Source organism: Protopterus annectens, chromosome 5.part0, assembly GCF_019279795.1.
Source record: "Protopterus annectens isolate FY-2018-M chromosome 5.part0, PAN1.0, whole genome shotgun sequence".
In the NCBI taxonomy this organism is placed as follows: Eukaryota; Metazoa; Chordata; order Ceratodontiformes; family Protopteridae; genus Protopterus; species Protopterus annectens.
Window position 1 is genome coordinate 1,729,342,171 of NC_056735.1, and position 23,627 is coordinate 1,729,365,797.

General features: G+C 40.7%; 1 protein-coding gene across 3 annotated transcripts in view; it reads left to right on the forward strand.

Annotated features, from left to right (window-relative positions):
• OCLN (occludin) overlaps positions 1–23,627 on the forward strand; it is a 395,619-nt gene that overhangs the window by 320,052 nt on the left and 51,940 nt on the right. The window lies entirely within an intron of this gene.

Below are 23,627 nucleotides of genomic sequence, written 5' to 3' on the forward strand. Positions count from 1 at the left end.
GTGGCTCTGACATAGTCTGTCCTTTTTTGTTTCATTTACACTTCCTGTTTGATAATCACTGTGGTGATGCTTTTTTTGTTTTATTTTATTTTTCATGGCAAAAGCTAATCTTGATGTGATTTACTGGTTTCCCTATCTTTATCTAGTAGTATAGGTAGCTGGATTCCATTGTTCTATATTGTCGGTTCCAATGCATTGCTTAGCTTGTTCACACAGAGCTTATGCATTATTCCTCAAGGTACAGTGATGTACATTACAAGAATGAAGTAAAGTCAAAGTAAACTTTGTTGATCAGATATACACAAGCTGAAAGAAATTACATTGCTTTGGTCCCCGTGCAAGACATAACAATGAACACACAGTGTGAATGGCAGTAATTCTAATGCACATACAGTAATAATTAAAATATTAATAACAATAAATTACCACAATTGGACAGAAAGACATTAGACAATGTTGTACTAGTAGGTGTTGCAAGACTATGACTTCACATTGTGACTGCTTAGAATATTGCACTTCATCAGCTGCATTACCACAATTGGACAGGAAGACATTAGACAGTATTGTACTACTAGGTATTGCAAGACTGTGACTCTGACTTCACATTGCAACTGCTTAGAATATTGCACTTCATCAGCTGTAGTATTATATATGATATGTGATATATATGAGATAGCAGGCAGTGCATCATGCAGATACTGCCCTCTTTTTTCTGCCTGTAAAATCATTGTATGGTATGTTGTGAATGCTGTTAACTTCAATGTCAGATCTTAGCCTGACAGACCAAATGATAGGCAAAATAGTTAATCGCTAGTTATATAACTGGTTTGCTGGTTGTTTGGCTTAATGAATGGTCGGTTCATCACTTGGCTGACAATTTGGTTCATTGATTGGTTAGTTAGCTACGTCATTGGTTAGGTTTATAGTTGCCATTTGACCCTCTGTTTACATGCCAGTGACTGTGCTCTGCGATGTATAAATAAAATAAACTATGCAAAAAAATGTCAGTTTTGATTAAATTTATTATTGAAAGATTTGCATTGTTAGTTACATAACATCCACTTAATATACACATTTATGAAATAACAATTGCTATATCTGTAAGGCTGCTGACAGTGTATCATTATGCATGTCCATTTGTAATCTATTGTATTATTATCCTATGAATAGTAACAAATGAGAAAAGTCATCAGAATGTAAGGCCCTTACTGAAATGTTGGTACTGAAAATGCCGCGTGCCGAAAGCTAAAAAAAAAAAGACCAAAATCTGTGAGAAGAGTGAATCTTAAGATTGCTCTTCTTCTTTAATCTTCTTTTTCAGGGGGTAACCTCCTGTCCCCACTGCCCAAACTTATACATACCAACTGCAAGTCCACCTTACCGTGGAGAAAAGTGAATATCGTGAGAAATGGCCATCTCGTACTTAATGTATCTAAGCCTGTTCTTTCATCCGTTCACTCTCTGTGTTTAAGGGCATAGACTTTCCATTAATTCTAGTATACTTTTCTCTCAAAAAAATTAATTCAGTATATACATCAAAGTTCATTATCTCAATGAAAGAAAGAAAAAGGGACCTAAGTGCTTAGGCCTCACTTGAAGGTTTCCAAAGAGTGAAGCAGCTCTTGCGTCATAAGCTTTTCTCTTTTTCACCATTTACCTTTCTACTAATAGACTTTGTTTACTTCTTAATTCTAGTAACTCTGTAGCTGCCCATATCCTTTTCACCAAACAGGCAAGAGATTGTCTTTAAACTCCGTAATGGTTTACTATCAAAATCTCGAATGTCAAAACACATTGCACACAAACATTGAAACAATTCCGAATTCCTGAGTACTAATTAGGTAAACATGTCGAAAACACATCAATTTTAAATGATCAAACCAATGGCTTCAATATTTACAAAAGTTTACCTGCTGACACTTACCTGCTTGCTTCTCGGCAGTTCGAATGTATGCAGTTCAGTACTGCACATCACTTTAATTCACGTTTTTGCAGGGGGGCTGCACCCCCCCCCATATCCCCTGAAAATTATATATTCCAACTCCAAGATCGCACTACAGTGAGGAAAAGGGTAAATTTCCCGATCCGCACTGTACTTTGATCTCTATTTGTAATGTCAGCCTCATATGAGTGAATGCACAGTGGCATTTGCTAAAGGACATTTATAGAATTGCAGTTCGGCAATACGGGAATCTGCCAATACACATTCAGCATTCCCATGTTTGCCTAACTGCACTTTTACATTTTAATAGTAAACCCCACATAATCACTAACTCATTTCCTTTACAAGGTGTTAACTTAGATTATTAGTGTCTGTGCTATAGCAAAAGTGTTACAAGCTAATATTGCCCATTTATCCTTCTAAATAGCTAAATCTGTTTGATCTGTTTTGCAGTTAATTAGCAATCAGCTGTTGACTCCAGGAGTCCTTAAATCAACAGACTTCGATACCCTGACCAGTCTTTCCCTCAGAAGATGCATCAAACAGCTTCACTCTGACACAGCTCTGCAATGGAGTGTGTAATGCATTCAGCTAAAAATTCAAATACACTATTCCACATTTCCTTCCCTGCTGGCATATTTACAACACATAGAGAAGATTTGCCCTATCACTGTTGCACCCTCAGTACCTACCATGATACACAGTCCCTAGAGAGAAAAGTGTCCTCTGTGTAATGTCTTCATATGCAGACTGCAGACTGAGAGATTTTAAAATTCTTAGCCACTGCTCATGCCTCCTTCTGCTCTTTCTCTCCAATCAGTCTCTACATCTGTCACTTCTAGGGTCACCTAAGGCTACCATCCATCTGCAATCCCTTTGATTCCTAACAAAATTGGTATGTTTTAGATCTGTGCCATTTCTGTTTTAATCCAGTCCCAGCTAGTAAATTATTGTTTGGAAACCAACCTCCTTATGGTCCTCTTTTTGCTTGCACTTTCCTATACCATATTTCTTTTTTTCAGATACTCCCATCTACTCAGAACTGCAAGATAAAGTACTGTTGCCTCTTTGATGGGATTTATAACCCTTGAGTCTCAGGAGGAGAAGCTGAATTGCCAATTTACTTTAGGTGCTGCTCATCTGTTGTGGAGAGATTCTGCAAATACCCTTCCTAGTCCTTGGTGAACCGGCAGGTTTTTGCTCACTCCCCAGGCTAGATCCTCGTGTGCCCTTGCAACTAGCCCATTCCAGGTCATCTGAAATGCAGTCATGGGCCAAAGCTCTGTTTTGTGAAGGCATCTGTCTCAGACATGTTTGACTAATTGTATGCCTTTCTTTGCTGCTTTTCATCCCTCATAGAAAAGTTTGCTACTTTAGACAAATTTTAGGTCTACGTGATATTATAAAGCCCACACCTTTCTTATACCCAATGTTTTTATAAGCTTTCAGCAAGAATTTTTGCTAACCTGCTTCAAGTACAAGTGTAACTTCTGCCTCAAAGTGGTTTTCATCTCACTACGGAATACATATTGCAGTATCCCTTCTCATCTTCCATTTCAATCACTCTGCGCCCATATTTATGACTGATTGATGCTATTGCTTGCTTAAGGATGAAATTAACCACATAAATTGTAATGTATGGAACTCTTCACCCATTGCCAGTTGCTTTTCCCACTTTTCTATCCTTACTGCTTTAGCTAGTCATTTTATACCCCCATACATACCCATTTATCATTCTCTGGAACTTTCTTATTCGTTTAGGATGTTTCTACTGTAATTCATAGAGTGAACACACTGTCAAATTTACAGTTGGATGAAGCAGACCAGTCAAGGCTTTGATGAGTCAGAGAACAATTAATTCAAAGCATTTTTCATTGACTGTTCACACTGTACCCTTCACGCATCCCACAGTTAAATATACTAATTCCATGGATGTACAACCCCAGAGAAAAAAGAAAAGCCAAATCAACTTTGAATCACTGCCAGTACACAAAGAGAAACATGCAGTCCACACTCCGCCAAGGGTATGGAAACCATTTAACATTGCTAGCAAATGGGATATGTCACAAACTAAATAATTTGGGATAGTATCATTTGTGTAACCACAGCAGTTCTCCCAGCTAATGAGTATGCAGTAACGCATGTCTTCTGTGATCGTGCAGAGGAAACGCCATCCTATGGAACAGAATGTTTTATTTATAACAAAAATATGAGCCCTACCCTCTCTAGATATTTTCTCTGCAGTATTCTGTGTATCTTAGTACATACAATCTATTCTGACAGTTGTAGCTATGTATCCAGTTAACACGTTGTAATGTGTCTTGAAAACTGTAGTGTAATAAGCATACGTTAACTTGTTTGTACCACTTGTTTGTAATAGCTTTGGCCCAGGTTGTGTCTGAAAAGGGTACCAGAACCAGTTCATCTACCCTACCCAGTTAAAATTTATCTAAAATCAAATAATAAGTAAATGAAAGTACATGTACCTCTCAACCTCTTAGCACTAGAAATCTGGATAAAGCCATAAATAGTGGGGGACAAAGACCCCAAATAGTGAAAAATTTTAAATATTGTTCCTATAAACTTAGAAAGCTGATAGAATAACAGTTTTTGCATTTGCATTAATTTTCTGCAGGGTATGAAGTCTGAAACTCAAATATCTGCCATTATTTTCTGAACTCAATCCTCAGTGATTTGCCAGAAAACAAAAACATTTATGTGGAACAGACAAAAATATGAGGCATAAATCTGGGCATTCTGTGAAAAGTCTGGACAGCCTTGCTAAGTTTCTTGCACTAATGGGGGGATCGGCCTCTGTAATCTGGTTGCAACTATTTTAGCTAAAATCTTCACATCAGTATTTATAATTGTAATTGATATTTGCCTGAAGGCAACTTGGGTCCATGACCTGTCTAAATTCTTTTGTTAGAAGATCGCCCTTATTTCTTCTATCAGTGGTAATTTTCCTTTTTGTCCCCATCCAGTACACACCCACAGTCAAGGCTTGATCCCTCTATGCCACCAGAAATTGCTTTTGGCTCTTCTTGCTATTGAATCTGGACTTTTTTCTCAATTCTTTTTCTGTCCTCCTTACCTCCATTTCCTCTGATTATCTGTCTTTTCCCCTACTAGCGCACATCAGCTTGACAGTGTGGCCTTTATTCCATCCTTCCTCCATGTTTTATCTGTCATTCATTTTGCCTTCCACTATTTTTTGTACATCTGTTCTTAGCTCCTTTTTCTGAACTCATATCCTCTATTTGGCCTCATTGCATTTACAATGCTTAGCTCACCCTTCGTCTTTTCTTTTGGCCCTTAGTGACACTGGTGCATGGTCTGAAACAGTTTGGACTCTTATTTTTACCCCAATACATATTCATAGATTCATAGATATTCCAAGGTCATTGAGAATCATGAGAATGTTTGCCCTGATGGTATCCTCCTTCAGGCATGCTCCCTTTCTTCCAGAGAAGCACACTGGGTCGGTCCAGGAGTGAGTTTGTGGATACACATACAGTCATCTAATTTATATTTAAAGGAAGATAGCAAGTCACACAGTTTACCATGAAAAACTTGTCTTTCCACAGGTAGAGTCCAGCTGTGCGAATCCCACATGTCGGCAGTCAGAATGTCAAATACTGGCATTACCAGCTGTCCAAACTTGCCACCTTCCAAACCTATGTTAGCGCTTGTTCCAGGGTCCAGAGCAGTAGGGAATTTTAGCATTCAGTGTTTTGTTCATTCATGTCGTCATTTGGGATGTCGACTTTTGAGGAAAGGTTGCAGTGATACATGCACTCAACCTTTGGAGCATCAAGATTTTAATAGTAAACCGAGCCACACTGCTTAACATGTAGGGGAAGCTAATTAAAGAGGTGCTGGGTTATACACCTGTCCCTCCACCATGTTTTATGTTTTTGTTGGTGAAGATGTAGGTCCTTGATTCTAGAACTGAAGGAGATGTTGGACTTCTGGAGAAACAGGAGGTCCAGGACAATCTGGTCACAAATGGTGCAGCAAGTAAGTCAGATATTGCCCCTCAAAAGACATTGAATAAAGGGACAGGGTTTCCAGCCTCTCTTGATAGCTCATGGGTTTTAGACATGTGATCTTTTTGGTTATGAAGCTTTGGGGTATTTCTAATTGCTTGATATGTTTAGTGAGATGCATCCCAAAGAGGGGATTGTACACAATAACTGGCCTGATCAATGCTGAGTATAAGGGAGTTATTATCTCTTTAGAACTAAATATTCCTTTGACAATTAGCTTGATGAAATTAAAGATTTCCTGACTTCTGTTGTTACGTGATAGTCAATAGAGAGAGAGAGCTACCAGTCGAAGTACCCAAGTCCATAACTACATTTTCAGTTTTAGAGGTGGTTGTCTAGACAGTATGATAAGAGGGGTTGTCTCACAAACTACACTTTTTTTTAGTGTTTAGTCTCCGCCCATTTTTAGAACACCCAAGAGTTTACTAGGAAGAGTTCATTCTGTAGGAACGGGCATCATAGAGTGACTTAACAACAAAACCCAGTTTGCAATTTTCTGCAAACTTGGCTAGCTGTAGGTCTTGTCTCTCTAGGTGGAGATCTGAGAAGTAAATATCAAAAAGGAGAGCGGTTCCAGCATTAAGCCCTGAGACACAGCACTGGTAACATTTATAATTTCTGATGGGGCATCTGTAACTGGCACTGAGAAGCTCCGTCTTTCAGACAGTTTGTTATTCACCTTACCATGTATGGGTTGGGTTTTAAAGCACTTAGCTTTTGGATGATACCAGCACAGGGAATAGTGTCAAAGTTCTTGGCTAGGGCAAGATACGCCAAGTGCATTGCATGGCCACCATCTACATCCCCTATAACTTTTTCAAAGAAGTTTACCAAAATTAAATAGAAGAACCTATTCTTCACAAATTCAAATTGTTTGGGGGGGGGTAAATCTAATATGATTCATATCACACTTTATGGGGTCAGTTATTATACATTCCGTGGCTTTGCAGATGAGGTTTGTAATGCTGATGTATCTGTAATTACCCTAGTCAGTTACAAAAGCCAGCCTTATGCAGAGTATTACCACTGCTGTGTGGCACTCATCATAGAAAAAAAAACAGTAGCTAAACTAACTGTTTTGAGTAATGTGTCTGCAAGGATATGTTAATCAAGCTACCAAGTATCTTGTCAGGTCCCACAGAGGAAATATTCTAGGTCTTGGTTAGTACTTTGTTATATATTTGATGCTTATTGATAATTGAAGGAGTAAGGAATTTGAATATTTCTGGGCTTTGAATAGAAGTCTCATGGGTGAAGTTGGTAGTAAGTTTGTTTACAAGGATGTTGGCAATGTCAGTTGGGTCAAAATAGGAGACACATTATGAATAAGTTCTGACTAATGTAGGATATTATTTTTGTTTTCCATTTTCTAACATAGCTAAAGAAGGTTTTATAATTGTCTTTGGCTTCAGATGTCAGCTTAAATTCACTGGCCCTTTAGTGCACCTAATAGTCTGCTTCATTTTTTTGTAATGCTTCTGATACTATCCTTGAAAAGACTGGTTTTGGATCTACTAGTTTAAGCAGTTTTTCTTTTGTTGTATAGTTTATTTATGCTGGTGGACTATCAGGATGCTTTGTTTTTGAATTTCTGGTGGTACTTGGTTCTGGTAGGGACTGCTAGCTCAAAGGCTTTTTCTAAATGGATATAGAATTCCTTAGTGAAGCTTGCTGCTGTATTACGGACTAGAAAGGTGCATTCATAAGTGAATCTTGATATTTATTTCCATAGTGCGTATAGGTTGGCATATTTGTAGTCCTTAAATTCAGTGGGGTTTGCTGTAGGAACTTTTTGGGAGATTAAAGGAGAAGGTCACAAGTTTATGGTCAGACTTCACTGGGGAAAAAGATACCCGAGTAGTGCAAGAGGTGGCCATATTTGTAAAAATCGGGTCAAGAATGCCAAGCCTTCAGGAGGTTTAGTTACCAGCTGCTTAGTGGAATTGTTGTGTATTAAATCCAGGAATGTTTAGGCATATCCTACATGGAGGTATAGGTTCCTAGTTTATTGAAGTGCATAACTCTCAACCTCTGAGTGCAAAAAGTCTGGACAAAGCCTGACAGAATGGGTGGGGAGGACAAAGGCTCAAAAATAGGGACAGATTTTAAATTCTGCTCTTATAAACTTTAGAAAGTTGCTAGAATAACAGGATTTGTCTTAGCATTCAATTTTCTGATGGGTATGAAGTCTGAAACACAAATGTATATAGTTATTTAGTGGCTTCAGTCCTCAGATCATCCCAGTAATTTGCCAGAAAATCATAAATTTTATGAGGAACAGACCTAAAATATGAGGGAAAAATCTGGACATTTTGCAAAAATCTGGACAGTGAAGAGGTATGTTGAAGTGTAGTTAAAGTTACCCTAAATAAATGAGTTTTTTGCTGATAAGGTAATCATTTAGAACACTAAGGAATCGTATATGGTCATCAGAGGATAAGAAAGAGGCTTTGTAACATGTTATTAGTTGATAAATTAATACAAGTTTGGTTTGCAAGTCCCTAGGGATCTGCCTGGAGGTAAAATGTTCCTTGACAACAATGGATAATCCACCACAGTTGCCACTGGGACTGAAGGCATGAAAAGTGCCAAACCTTGGTATAGAGGGAGTGCTCTTTCTAAATTTAAACCAAATTTCACTAACTAGGCAGAAGTTTTACAAATGCAGGAGTGCCTTAAAAGCAGACAGTTTATTGTCCAGACATATGGCCTTAAAGATGGCCATCTTAATGTGCTCTGATTTCAGGATTGATTTGTTTTGGCAGAGATTTTAGCTAAGCACTTTAGCAAGCCGTTAGGGCCTTTCTCGTACCATGTCATCCACTGGTTGGGTTGAGGTTGATCTCCCTAGGTGGAAGAAGCGCCCATAGCATAGATGACTGGGTGACATTTGTTTGCTGTCCACCAAGACTGGTTTTCATCAAAGAAGGTGAGAATGCTTTCACAGTCCCCTCTGATGACTGAGGTCGTGGCACAGGCCTCTTTCAAGAAGAACCATTTGGAGTCTGATATGCAGCCTGCTCCCTCTATTTCTGCACAAGCTGAAGGACTTAGCTCATCAGTTGAGTCCAGAGCCTCTTCACAGGTTCTGGTTTCGACAACCATTTTCAAACTGTAGAAGGAGAGACTGGAGTCTCCCATCATTAGGAGATCACCTCAGATGTTCTTAGTGTTTCACTGTTGCAGTCATTAAATTTGGGTTATCTGCTTGCAGGTAGCCCTCAGTCGGCCTGATTAACAAAGTCACTTCTTCCATGACGTCAGGTCATCAGGGGTATAAAACATGCAGCCAACGCCATTACATCAGTCTTTCTTGCTGTGTGGTGCCTGAAGCAGAAGCAGTTTGCAAGTGCCGGTCGGTTGACTCCTGAAATTTTCGTTTTTGAGTTTCAGAACCGAAGTATTCAACTAAAGCTAAGTACCCAGTTGGGGAAACTTTTTTTCTTGCTCCTTACCAATGTCAGTAAAAGTTAATAACTGCATTACTTGTGGAAAGCAAATACCTCATAAAGATTTTCATTCGTACTGTATTCCTTGCCTAGGCCCTAACCAAGACGTACCTTGCTGTCGGTTTTGTGCTTTATTTAATCAGCGCACTATCCGTCATCGATATATTTTTGCCTCTAAATATTTCGGTTCTCTGTTTAATTTTCCAGAAATATTATCGTTTAGCCATCCGACTACTGGGATTCTGAAAAAATGCAAAGATAAAGACAGAGACAAGCCACCAAGGTCCAAAACTGACAACGATGCTCCTCCTAAGCCAGTCGCTAGTTCGCCGGTACTCAGTGAAGTGCTTTCGCAGCCCTTGATGCCCACTACTTCTGATTTGCAGGCCTCTACCGAGACCCATTCAGAGTCCGGTATGCCACGAGATGCTTCAACTATGGAACCCACGGATGTCTCTACCTTGGATGGGTCTGGAGCCGTTTGCAGGCACCGACTTCTGAGGGTGTATTCAGGCCTACGGACTTGCATATTAATTTGACGCCCCCTTCTTTACTTAGGCCTAAATCTCGGTCCATGCTTAAAAACCGACGCCCAGGCCACATGCTCAGGCCTCTATGCCTAAAAAACAAATAAGAATGGCTGAAGATCTAATAACTCTAATGGGGGGTAGCCACCCCCCCTTCTAAAAGGCCTAGGACTGAAGTTGACTATGAATCTTCTGATCAGGATTCTGTTTCTGATTCTTCTGATGATCTGGATTTGACCTATCTACTTATGAAAATTCTGGTGCAGAGGACTCCATTCCCCCTGCTTCCCCTCCTGAGGATTTTTCTTTTGGGGAAACCTTACATACTATAAGGGAGCATTTCCACTGGGAAAGCCAGGATTTTTCTGATTTAAAAAAGAGGCTTTGGGATTTCCTTCTCCTACCTCAGCATAGGCCTTTAGCTATTCCTCCTGTGCTAGACATTGTTGATGATGCTTTTTCGGAATCTAGTTTGGCCCCTGATTCCCTGCCTCCTGCTCCCAGAAAACCTGACAGATAGTACAGGGTCCCCGAGTCCCACAAGTTCCTTTTTAAAAATCCTATTGCAGATCCAGAGACCATTTCATAGGGGCCCAAGGGCATTAAGGCTTCTACTGCTAAAAATCCTACCCCTTCTGATAGAGACTCCAGGGCGCTGGATAGATGGGGTAAGAAGGTTTACATTTCTGCAACCTTGGCCATTAGGGCTTTAAACTGCCAGTTTCATATGTTAGAGTATCAGCAACATGTAATTGGACTGCTTAAACAGAAAATTATGTTGATTCCTGACTGTGTGGAAAATAAAGAATTACAGAATTTAATGCATTCTGCTGAACAAGTTGGAAAACATACTTTGCAATGTGGTTTTCATTCATTAGAGGCTTCTTGCAGTGCTGCTGTTACTGGGTCTGTGCTCAGAAGGCATGCTTGGCTTAAGGAGCAATCTTTGCCTAATCATGTTAAAGCTAAATTGTCGGATGCTCCTTTAAATCAGGACTGCCTGTTTGGCAACAAGGCTGAAGAAGTTCTTAAAAAGATGGAAGATAAAGCTAAATCTATGCAAACTGTTAAAGATTTTTTACAAGTTCAGCCTCCAAGATTTAGTAGGCACTAGCCCTCTAAGAATTGGTCCTTTCCATGTCTTCTCAAGCCAAGCCCAGACACAGCAAAAACCCCAGGTTTCAGTCCCAGGGGACACACAGAACTAAGCAGTGGGGGGCCTCCACTTCCAAATCTGGGAATAATAAGACTCCCCCTATGGTAAACTGTCTCATTGACTTCCTTTTAAAATTTCCAAGCACTTATCAACTGACTGCCCCTTTGGGGGTGAAGATTGCTCTTCATGCAAAGAATTGGGAACTCATTACCCAGGACAAATGGGTTTTAAATATAGTGTCCCAGGGATACAGATTTCACTTCCACACATTGCCAAAACCAAGCGGGTGGCCGGACCTACCCCCAAATCAGTGGGCAGAGGCCCAAAAACAAATACTTTCTCTCTTAAGCACGGGGGCTATTCAACTGGTACCTAAAGAAGAAAAGGGACAAGGTTTCTACTCGAGACTTTTCCTGGTACCTAGAAAATACAATTCATGGTGCCCTATCCTGGACCTGTCTACTCTAAACACCTTTTTGGAGATTCCAAAATTCAAGATGCTGACTCTTCACCAATTACTTCCTATGCTAGGCAAAGATGCCTGGTTGGCAACACCAGATTTAAAAGAAGCATATCTGTACATTCCAATCAGGGAATCTTGCAGAAGATACCTACGCTTCAAAGCAGGCTACACACACTATCGGTTCTCTGCACTGCCCTTTGGCTTATCTACTGTGCCCAGGGTATTTACAAAGTGCTAGCTCCAGTTATTGCATTTTGCAGGCAAAGAAATATTCAAATATACCCATACCTGGACGATTGTCTAATTCAGGCAGAAAGCCAGGACATACTTTTGAATCATCTGGCCTTTGTACAAAGGGTTCTAACTTGTCTGGGGTACACCATAAATGAAAAGAAATCGTGCTTGGTACCCTGTCAACAAATTATATTCCTGGGAACAAGCTTGAATACAGCTTCCCAGATGGCTTACCTCACGCCAGAGAAAGAAATTAATTTGACAACCTAATTCAAACAAGTTGCCACAAAAACCCTGCTATCTGCAAGACAAATACTGCAAGCCTTGGGGTTCATGGCCTCCTGCATTCTTCTAATTCCATATGCAAGACTGCATATGAGGAAACTGCAGTGGTATCTAAAAAGCCTATGGTGTCAACATTCTCAAGACCTAGAAACAATGATTCCTATCATACCTTGCCTACGCCTAGAGTTTATTTGGTGGGCTTTGGAGGCCTGCCACCAAAACAAGGGACTACCTTTCACACCACCCCCTGCCACCCAAACCCTAACAACAGACGTATCAGACTATGCATGGGGGGCTCACCAGGCAGGGAAGTGCATTCAGGGCAAATGGAACCCAAGTCAAATGCACCTGCATATCAATCAAAAAGAAGCCTTCAAGGATCACATTCTTCCAGGACAACTAATGGTAAAGACAGACAGAACCACTGTTATGTGGTACATAAACAAGCAGGGGGGTACTCATTCTTACCCCCTCTGCAGACTAGCCATGGCATTGTGGAACACAGCCTTGAGCTACTGAGTGCACCTACAAGCTCAATTCCTGCCAGGAAAATTGAATACACTGGCAGACGGACTAAGCAGAAACCTCGTGGACCCACACGACTGGAAACTGGAACCAAGGATTTTCAACATGTTGACAAGCAAATGGGGGAGCCCAGATATAGATCTGTTTGCCTCTCCCCAGAACTACCAATTGGACAAATTTTGCACAAGGACTCCCCACAAACAAGCCTGGAAAGTGGATGCTCTGTCCTTCAGCTGGAAAAAAATATCAGTCTATGCCTCCCCCCCCCCTCTGCCTCTGCTCTCCAAAGTACTACTAAAAATCAAATTGGACAAACCAAGGATGATTTTGATTGCTCCAGGCTGGCTGCGCCAACACTGGTACCCCCTCCTGTGCAGTCTGTCATGGTTTTCTCCATGTCACCTGCCTCAGACTCCTTCCCTGCTGTCTCAGCAGGAGAACCAGATTCTGCACCCTCAGCTTCTAACACTGAACCTTGCAGCCTGGCTAATTACTTAATCTCTCCTTTACCATCCCTCAGCAAACCTGTGATGGATATCATTTTAGAGGCAAGGAGGCCTAGTACTAGAAAATCTTATGCTGAAAAAATGGAAAAGATTCTGTGCCTGGAACCATTCTCAAGGGATGAGCACAGGAGCGTCCAATCTACCTCAAATTTTACAATACTTAACTGAGATGCTTCACAAGGGTCTGTCTTTTTCCTCCATTAAAATCCACGTCTCAGCCATTTCGGCTCATTATAACACAGAACCTCCCCTCTTCTCTCATCCACTGCTCGAGCATTTCCTCAGAGGGGCCAAAAATTTGAGACCACCCAGGAGAGCTCCAACCCCAACCTGGGAGCTTAACTTGGTCTTGGAGAAACTCATTCTACCTCCTTTCGAGCCAGCTGCTACTGCAGACTTAAAATTTCTTTCTTGGAAAACAGCTTTCCTTTTAGCAATCACTTCAGCTAGAAGGGTATCTGAATTACAGGCCCTTATGGCAATGGAGCCTTTCATCATCTTTCATGTGGACAGGGTGTCCCTCAGAACCAATCCATCCTTCATGCCCAAGGTGGTATCCAGTGTGGCTCTTAATCAGTCCATTCATTTGCCAACCTTCTTTCCCAATCCACAGAATAAAGGGGAATGGATGCTGCATTCCTTAGATGTGCACAGACAACTTAGATTCTACTTGGACAGGACTAAACCTCAAAGGAAATCTGAACAACTGCTGGTGGCATTTGCTGCAGGGGCAGAGGGGAAGGCTATTTCAAAGCAAACTATTTCTAAATGGATAAGCCATTGCATTCATTTCTGCTATAAGCACCATGGAAAACCTATCCCCCAGGGGATCAGATCTCAGACCACCAGGGCTGCATCTACCTCTACAGCCTTTCGAAGAGGCGTCCCTACCAGGGACATCCTAAAAGCTGCTACCTGGAGTTCTGTAAATACTTTCACCAAGCATTATCATTTGCCAATTTTCTCTAAATCCAGAGCTGGCTTTGCCACTGCAGTCTTGCAGGGCCTTATAGCTGGCCCTAATGCTATCTGAAGTCCTCCTCCCAACCATAGCTTTGGGAATCTACCCAAATGTAATGACTGCAACAGTGAAACATGAACATAGTACAGTTGTGTACACTTACCATAAATGTAGATGTTCAAGTGTATTCACTGTTGCAGTCCTGGTTACTGTCCCTCCAGCCCCCTATCTTCTTTTGATTATACCTCTACTTTCCTTTACTATGCTTAAAAGCCTTTTTGGTGTATTTGCTTTTTTGTTGGAGGTATATCTTTGTACTTTTATATTTAATTGCTTCCCATTAGGGGGGCACCTGACATCTGGGGCAAGAAAAACTGATGTAATGGCGTCGGCTGCAGGTTTTATACCCCTGACGACCTGACGTCATGGCAAAAGTGACAGCAACCAATGCAGGACCCAAGACTTTGTTAATTAGGCCGACTGAGGGCTACCTGCAAGCAGATAACCCAAATGTAATGACTGCAACAGTGAATACACTCGAACATCTACATTTATGGTAAGTGCACACAACTGTACTTTCACCATTCTCAGGAATTTGGCTGTCAAGCTGCTTCCCTGCCCTAGCTCTGATGTTACCCTTAGGCCCAAGCCTAAGGCTTCACATAAAAAGGCTGCATCCAGCTTGCCTCAGCTGAGGCTTGACAGCTAACACTCCCAAACTCAGGCTTATCAACAGGACTTGGTTAGGCTGGCTGAGGATTTGATTACCACAGTTTTATCCAGATGCCGCCCCTGAATCTTCTCCTGATAAAAGGAAAAGAAACATCTCTACTCTTACGTTTTCTGATTCCTTTGACTCAGAGGATGACTGTGGTGAATCCACCTTTGATGAAGGTTTGTCTATTTCTTCTTATTAGAATTCAATTCTGATGAGAATCTTTCCTTAGCTCCCCCAAGGACATTTCTTTTAAGGACACCCTGCACACAATGAGGAAACACTTCAAATGAGAATGTCAAGATTATCCACAATCCAAGAAGAGATTCAGGGAATTCCTAATACTTCCTGAGCATAAAACCCTTGCCATTCCTCCAGTCTTAGAGGTAGTGGACACTGTTTTGTTTGACCCCCTCCATCCCTTGAAAGTCGGACACATTTTACAGGGTTATGGATTCACATAGGCACCTTTTGAAGAACCCTGTAGTGGATCATCAAGTGGTGGTGACCCAGGGTCCTAAGGTAGCTAAACCTAGGACTTCAAAAAAAAATCCTGCCAACTGGCAAAGAAAGTTGAGCCTTGGACAAGTTCGGAAGAAAGTCTACAGCTCTGCTACCCTGGTTATGGGGGCCCTAAATTGCCAATTTTATATGGTCAAGCATAAGAATCCCTCTTAGACCAGTTGAAGAAAAACTGGTGGGGACTGAAAAATAAGGCCATCTCTAAGGAACTGCTAGACTTATGCAACTTCTGCTCTCAAGTAGCTAAGTACTCCTTGCACTGTGGCTATGATGCTCTGGAAACATCAAGCAGGGCAGCAGCTACAGGCTCAATAATTAGAAGACATGTCTGTCTGAGGGAGAATTCCCTCCCTGAACATGTGAAATCCAGTCTTTTGGATGCTCCTTTGGACAAAGATTACCTTTTTGCTCCTAAGGCTGATGCAGTATTTAAGCAGATGGAAAATAAGGCCAAGCCCATGCAAACGGTCAAGGACTTTCTTCATGTTCAATCACACTGCTTCATCCATAACTATCCTACCAAACACTGGTCCTCTCAGGCCTCTCAGCCTAAACCAAGACACAGGAAACCTAGAAGAGACAGGAATCAGAGGCGGCACCAGCAATCAAAACAGCATCAAGTAGATTCCAATAGGCTTGTGGGATCCTGTCAGTAGGGAGACATCATGAATTGACCATGAGCCTTCCTTTCTCCCTCCCTCGAGCCACTCCCCAACATCCCTATCCTACTGCCACAGACTAGAACAACTGTCCCTCTTCTTAAAAAAGTTGGACTCATTACTAGAGATCAGTACCAAAAATCAAAAATAGAGGCTACAAATTTTGGTTCAAACAACCTCAAACTTGCTCAGGCTTCCCAGGTATTCCACCAAATCAAAAGACAGAGGCCAGAAAATTCAGCACTTGTGCACCCAAGGTACTGTAGAACCAGTACAAAACACATCGGAAGAAAATTGATTTTACTCAAGGCTATTTTTACTCCCAAGAAAAGTGGGTACCTGGGGATCTATCCTGGACCTGTCAAGGCTCAACAGATTCTTGCAGGTACTAAAATTCAAAATGCTAACCCTTCAAAAATTGCTACCTGTGATTTTCCCCAACTTCTGTATGATATCCCTGGATCTAAAAGATGCATACTTCCACATTACTATAGGAAAAATGCCCAGTGGAGGTTCTTATGCTTCCGAGCAGGTGTGAAGCATTATCAATTTTGTGTGCTGCCATTTGGCTTGTCTACTGTATCTAGGCTATTTACAAAATGGCATTCAAATTTACCCCTACTTAGACAATTGCCCAATTCAAGCAACAAATCTAGAAAAACTCAAAACAGATTTTCTTTATACCCAAGAACTCCTGGCTTTTCTGAGGTTCACCATCAATATCTAAAAATCTCAGACAATCCCCACAAACAGGATTGCATTTGTTGGACTCCTCTCTTAAAAAGGCTTTCCTTTCTTCAAAGAAGGTTAACTTTCTAACTCAATACTTATAAAAACTCCTTCACAGGAACCACCTTACTGCCACAGAGCTCCTCAAAGTGTTGGGCTACATGGTCTCTTGCATCCTCACGATCCTCCTTGCCAGACTCCACATAAAGAAGCTACAATGATACCAGCACTCCCAATTTCTCAACTTCAGGGTGAAACATGTCCCTCCTTTCATCAACGAGTTAGCCTTGTGGGCCCAAGAGTGTTCCCACAATCCAGGCCTCCCCTTCAGGTTTATTCCTCAGAACCAAACCTTGACCACAAATGCCTCAGACATAGTCTGGGGGAGGGGGGCTCACTGCAACAAATTAAATACACAGGGCAGATTGGACTCCTAGTTCAAAAATAAACACATCAACCAAAAAGAACTGCTGGCAGTCCCAAAAGGCCTCACTGCTTTCCAAGACCAGTGGAAATCAGGCATATTACTAATAAATACAGACAATATGACAGTTATGTGGTACATAAACAAGCTGGGGGGACTCACTCTTACCCCCTTTGTTGATAAGCCATGGATCTTTGAGAAACGGCAAATTCCCTAGGTCTGCACCTCATGGCTCAGTACATACCAAGAGAATGAAATCAACTGGCAGATCACCTAAGCAGGAGCCTGTCAGATCCTATGAGAGGCAACTGCATCAGAAAGTTTTCTTTGCATATACAGATAATGGGGTGTGCCAGAGAAAGACCTTTTCACCACAAAAGAAAACTCTCACTTGGAAAAGTTTTGGTCATGGACCAATACCAAGTCAGCCTTGGAGGATGGATGCCTTTTCCTTCTCTTGGACAGGCCTATTCCTCTATGCCTTCCCCCTGGTACTGTTACTCCCCAGGTAGTGCTAAAAATAAAGGAGGAAGGGCCAAGGGTCACTCTAATAGCACCAAATTGGCTGAGGCAATGGTTGCTGCCCTGAGTGGATCTATTAGCACAGAACAAGGATAACATCATACACCTAACCTAAACACTCTCAAGTTGACAACTCTAATGATATTTTGAATCTCTAGAGGGGAACATGTCTTGACAAACAGTCCTGGGCATTATAGAAAAGCCAGGAGACCTATTACAAGAAAATCTTACTCTGCCAAATGTAAGAGATTTACTGTATGGTGCAGACAAAAGGGATAGAATCCTATTCAAGCTCATGTTAATCTGATCCTTTTATACTTATCAGAAATTTTTGACAAAGGACTTTCTTATTCCTCTATTAAAATTCATGCTCCAGCCCTTTTAGCTAATCTCCTTTCTCTACCCCATCTCTTTTCCCACCCACTCAGTTCCTGGGAGGGGTTATTTACATTAGACCCCCCTAGAAAACCTCCTTTTCCCTGTGGGATCTTAGTTTCATTCTGGAGAAGCTCACCCTCCCCTCTTTTGAGCCAGCTGCTTCCGCAAACATCAAGTTCTTGACCTGGAACATAACCTTTTTGCTAGCCATTACTTCAGATAGAAGAGTATCATAGCTTCAGGCCCTTGTGTGTGTGTGTGGAACTTTTTATCACATTCCATGCTGACAGATTGTCTCATAGAACCAATCCCTCCTTTATGCCTAAAGTGGTTACAGAGATCACTTTGAACCAGACCATCCACCTTCTTTCCTAACCCTCAGAATAAGGGTGAAAGCATTCTCCATTCACTGGATGTACATAGCCAACTGTGTTACTAGTTGAGCAGTACAAAAAAATATGTCAAAGTCTGATGAGCTTTTTGTGGCCTTCGCCAGCAACTCTGAGGGGAGACCAGTTTCTAAACAGTCTCCAAATGGATCTCCCACTGTATTTTGTTTTGCTACAACCATTATAGAAAAAAGGCCACCAAACTCTGTGAGGTCACACTCCACCAGGGCTACTGCCTTTCAAGGGGTAGCCACCAAGGACATTTTAGAAGCAGCTGCTTGGTCCTCTGTGCATACCTTCACAAGCATTATCATCTTCTAACCTTCTCCAAGTCCAGGGCTGAGTTTGCCACTGCAGTCTTGCAGGGCATCCTATCCTCTGCATAAAATTCTCCATCCACCCTCTTATCAGCTTTGGCAGTCATCCCAACAGTTAGGACTGCAACAGTGAAACACAAAGAACATAGTACAGTTGTGTGCACTTACTATGAATGTAGATGTTGAAGTGTATTCACTGTTGCAATATTCTTTTCCTCCCTTCTTCCCATCTTGCCCCAAACGTTGGGATGGGCATTTTCCTCTCTAGATCCAGGTTGCTCCCCCCTGCTCTGAAGTTTCCTTGGCTAAGGTCCTTGATCTTGGTGACCAGTTAGGGGCTCCTTACTGTTGGGGACAAGAAAGTACAGAGATTATGGTGTTGGCAGACTCCCTTTATCCTTGAGCATCTTGATATTGGTCAGGACATCCACCAGCTCTGGACGAAGGAGGAGGAGGAAAGTCTTTGGAAGTCGGGCCAGCCAAGGGCTTCCATGGCAGGAAATCCTATCAGTTAGGACTGCAACAGTGAATACACTTGAACATCTACATTCACGGTAAGTGTACAAAACTCTACTTTCCATGCCCTCCCTGCTGTTTAATTAGAATTAGAGTGTTTCCTTTGTTTTCCTTCTGAAAATACACTGTAATCATTTTTATAAGAAAAACAAGTATATCTCTCTGCATTAATCATTCTTGTTTAGGGCTAGATTTCATACCCCTCCTCAGACGTCTGTGCAGCTCCAAACGTCCAAGGGTTACCGACTCATCCAGTGATGTGCTTCTGCCTTCTGGATATTGTTTAACTGTTTTTTAAATGCAATACAAACAGGGTTTTTTTGTAAAAAGGTCTTAAGCCCTTTTGCCACTTTGACTTGTGTCATTTCTACCTGATTGGAAGTGGATCTACTGTCCAACAACAGCTGTAATTCCTATTACCATCTGCAAATACCTAATTTAATGTATATGGGCTGTTAAATTATTATTTAATTGATTTTGTGCTGTCCAGCAGTAGTTTCAGCACATCACTGTGACCCCCCCCCCTTCCTTTTCCTCCTTGAATCTACCTTGCCTAAAGCCTTGTAATTACTGTGTAGCACTCCTAGCCTTTGCATCTCCGCTGGATTTCTCTGACATGTCCAGGCAGGCCTCTGCTCAGCCTTGTTGCCCTGCTCCATCCAGTTATTCTCTTTTGTGTTCCTCTGGCCCAGGTTGTGAAATATGAACTCCTACAATTGCTTCATCTTTGATTTTTGTGCGGCCTGACTCCTCCACATGTCAATTTTCTACTTGGTGTACCTCCTTGATTGCATCTGGTGGTTGCTATTACACTACTGTGTCTGAAATAGCTATAATGCTAAGGATTTCAAACCGTTACTGATCGTTTTAATTTTGTTTCCCAAACTTGTTTCAAATTGAGCTAACCCCGCTCTGCTTACCTTCGCTATGCTCACTCGGCTTCTCCACCCACCCCCCTAGTCCTACATTTAAACTTGCATAAACCACTCTCACCTTTTAATCTCATCCAGTCACAAACCTCATCGATCATATATCGCCACCCACCTGCTAATACCTCCTCCTCTTTTTACTTATCTTCTCCCCTGTATCATCCTCAATACACTCCTCTGCTATTTGTAATCAAGGAAACTGACACTACCTGTCTACCTTCAACCATACTTCTCTGATGTAGTATAATAATTAATTTACCCCTCATCCCATTACATATCCTTTATATACTTTCTACCTTTCTCTTTATAATTCTTCACCATGTAATTCCTTCACATACCACTGCTAATACTTCTCTTCAGTGCCTCTATTCTAACTTGCTATCAAAAGCTCTCTCTTGTACTTTATACCCCACCTATCAGTCCATTCCCAGTTCCACCTTATTCTAAACTTCAACACTTCCCCATAGCTCCATGGCTCTTTAACATCATCAAAACAACCTTGTTCTCATATAGGTACACAAAAACAACACACCCCATTGCAAATACTCTGTAAATACACCAGACTACTAACCAAATACCTAGTACCTTCCATATATTTAAAAACTAAGATAACACTAAGTGGTGATGTACATCCAAACCCAGGTCCGAATACTAATACTAGCTAGTTTACACTAAACCAGTCATATATTCAAAATACACAAACCACTACTAACAATGTTCATAGTACATCAAATCTCCTACTTCTAGGCATAAACCTCAGGAACCTTACAAATAAAATACAAGAATTCCATGCACCCCTCTGTCTCTATTCACCAGACAGAGCCATTTTAAATGAAAACTTTCTAAAACCTACAGTAAGCAATAACAAAATATTACCCAATGGCTATAATATTCACAGGCTAGACAGACCAAACAAATGTGGTGGTGGCATAGCCATCTTATACAAAAATACTCTAAAAATTGAGTGTCTGGAGCCAAACCCACCACTACTCAACAATGCAGAGATGCTATTTACTAAATTCGAAATAAACCCCAATAAATACATAACAATAATAGCAGTTTATGTTCGATAAGGTAATAAACCTAACATAACTGAGGACTTCCTTCACTGGCTTATCCCTAACATTTTAATATAGAAATATAAAAAGTGGCACTGCCCAGTTAAGGTTGACAAAATACACAAGAAACTATAAAATAAAAATATAAAGCCGACCAACACAGCTGTACAGTAAAAGATTTAATGTACAAAGTTAACATTTTTCACAGCAAAACTGCTGCTTCATCAGACTTGCAATAAAAACAGTCAATACAACCATTTATATATAAAAATCACATGACATATCTAATTGAAAAATTCACTGAGGTAATTTTCTCCCTTTTAAGACAGGTTTAATGGAAACACGCCCACGTTTATGTTCACTCCCCATTTCAGTGACATGCTTGGCCAGTGCATTAGTTTATTTACTTTCTTGATATCACCTGCATGTTCCAAAATTCTCTCCCTTAAACTACGGTTAGTTTTGCCAATATAGTAACAGTCACAGGTTGTTGGCACTGAGGTTATCTTCCAGATACCATTAGTGACCACTCACCTGCCTGTATGGTAAGACAATACCTACTCCTCACAAAATTATACAGACAAATTCATAACACACACAATTTCTCACCTCAAACCATTATATGACCCTACAACAATGTGACTGGATCTTCTGTACTAGCACTACCTTTAGACACAGATGTATCTTATTTTAACAATACATTCCTAAACATATTGAACAACCTTGCACCCCCCAGAACAATTAAAATAAAAACTAATGTCTCCCCCTGGCTAAAAGAAACCAAGTCACTTATTGGAACCAGAGGCAAAGCTTGGGCTCATTACCTGTCCAGCAAAAACAAAACCATCCGAGACACCTATCGGCAACTCAGAAATAAAGCTAAGAAACAGATTCAAAATGACAAAAAAAGTACTATATTAAAGCCAACCAGAAATACCATAATAATCCTAAAAAATGATGGGCTTCTATAAATCAGCTACTACATCCTAGTCAAACTAAAACCCCTACTCCTAACAGTGCAAATACAACACATAGTATAGCCACTCAATTCAATACTTATTTCACTAACTCCATTCTAAACCTAACAAAAACTTCTAATAATACAACTTTAACCATTCCAGTAGATTCCAATATAACTTCAAATACTTTCTCTTTTCCCTTATTCAAAACAGCACCATAAAAAGATGGTATGTAAGCTTAAACCTACCTCCCCTTGCTCTAGATAATCTACCCTCTCAATACCTTAAGATAGCTGCCAGTGCAATAGCCTATACAATCTCCCTCTTGATTCATCGCTCCATAACCGAACAATATATTCCTAAAATCTGGAAAATTGTCTGTGTTATTAAACAAAGGAAAAGCCTGTATTGACATATCTAATTAAAGACCAATTACAATCTTATCTCCACTGTCCAAAATACTAGAAAAATGTATCCATTATCAGCTCATAAACTACCTACTATTTTTAATAGCCTTAACACTTATTCTCAAAGTGGCTTCCGACCTAACCACAGTACTACAACTGCTCTTTTAAGTTTCACAAATAACATTAACCAACTCAGAAATAATGATCAGCTTATCTCCTCAATATTCCTTGATATGCAAAAGTTTTTGATACCGTTTCACATCAAAAACTACTACATGAACCTCTCTCTTTCAAACTAAGCAACTCTGCCCTTACCTGGTTTCACAACTTCTTAACAGACCGAAAAGCTGTAAAATGGCAAAGCAAACTGTCTTCATTATTACCTGTTTCATCAGGTGTACCTCAAGTTTCCATCCTTGATCCACTCCTGTTTAACATCTTTACCAATAAATTGTTTACTTCTACCAACCTACCCACAGTTATACAATATGCAAGTGACTCTAAACTCATCTGCACAGCCTCCACTCTCTCCAGACTACAAGAAATCACCCAGTGATCTTTTACAGCAGTAGAGTCTTGGCTCTCTGACTCCCATTTAATCATAAATCCTAAAAAAAACGTAACTCATGATTTTTTTTCTAATAACAAAATCCAAGACCTACAATCCCCCTTTCAAATATATACTTCTGACAACACCAAGATGAAACCGGTAACACACACTAAACTACTTGGTGTTACAGTAGATAAAAACTTGAAATTTGACCTGTCTCTAACCATAAAGAAAGCACATTAAACTAGGCTCTCTTTATAGAATTAAACCATACCTCACTGATGTCACAAGACAGTCAATTGTCAGAACTCATCTGCTCTCTACCCTTCAGTATGCCTGATATAGCTAAGCTAAAAGCCTGGTATAGTAAAATTGCCAAATTTGCCAATAATTCTCCAGATAGATCTCATCACTGCACTGCACTTCTCCATCTAAACTGGCTTGAATTACTCAGTC